The sequence below is a fragment of the Saccoglossus kowalevskii genome, chromosome 13 (genome assembly GCF_978046115.1).
Source record: "Saccoglossus kowalevskii chromosome 13, keSacKowa6.1, whole genome shotgun sequence".
Taxonomy (NCBI): domain Eukaryota; kingdom Metazoa; phylum Hemichordata; class Enteropneusta; family Harrimaniidae; genus Saccoglossus; species Saccoglossus kowalevskii.
In genome coordinates, this window is record NC_140653.1 from 31,352,351 (window position 1) to 31,353,512 (window position 1,162).

A 1,162-nucleotide genomic window follows, 5' to 3' on the forward strand; every position below is an offset into this window, starting at 1 on the left:
ATAATGTAATGAGAAATCTGAAGTACCCGGTACGTCATTTTGTGTGCATGACTGTTGGTTTTTGATGTTTACAGACTCTATTAATGTTTTGAAAATTTTAGATCACCAGAGTTATTGCATTGGACTCATGATTAGTAGACCCTTGGGTTGAACAAAAGTGGTTGACCACCCCTACTCTGTGAATCAAGTCATATTGAGGTGGAGAAAGAAAGGTTCAAGGTTATAACAAAGTACAGATACACACTATACTTTGTTGAATGTAATAGCATGTCCCCCCCCCCTGAAAAATGTTGGGGGGTCCCTCCAAAATCAGGCAGAACCCCTTTGTGTCAGCAAATGTTGTCCTTCAAAGTGCAGGAAATGGCATTTCAGAGGGCCTATATTTCAAATTTTTTAAGAAGGAGCATGCCCTCGGACCCCCCCTAGTAAGGTCGTGCTTTCGGCGCAAGGTCGGTGAGCAGACACTACCCCACCCCCACGCAAAATTTCTTACCGCCGCCTCCGTATGAGCAAGACGAAGTAATTGTCACACGACTGTGGATATCTGAGAATGTAATGCATTTTCTCATTGTATAAAAGATTGCCAAGACATAAAAAAAAGGTTAAATTGCATTTTTATTATTATATCTTTTATTGAACAAGATTAAATATGTTATTGTGTCTACAACACTTTGGCATACAGGTATTATTTGACAATTAAATTCATGTCAAACAAATAGGTATTAAAGTTTGTGTTAGTATTCCGAAAACCCCTGGCTGAATGTATTGTTTAACTGTAATACATTTATTTAAAGTATTACGGCTGTGAGGCATATACTAAGATACAACAATTGGTTACCTGATTTATTGAATAGAATCTGCCTGACGTTATTTCTTCATTGACCTTTATTTTAATGTATACCGATAGAGTAGGGTTGACATAGTTTGGTGGCAAGAATGCAGGCGTGGTGTTTTATATTTTGATGTTCAATGCGATATACTGAAAGACGCAATACAATACATCCGTATAATTACAATACTTCAATTCAAACAAAGATAGGTGAGCTGTTCAACTTGCATGCTTTGTTCATTGTGTGTCGCCATAAAACCTTTTACCTACAGTGTGGTTCTTGTGTCACCTTTTACTGCAGCAACCTTCGCAATATGCGTAATCTTTGAGTTC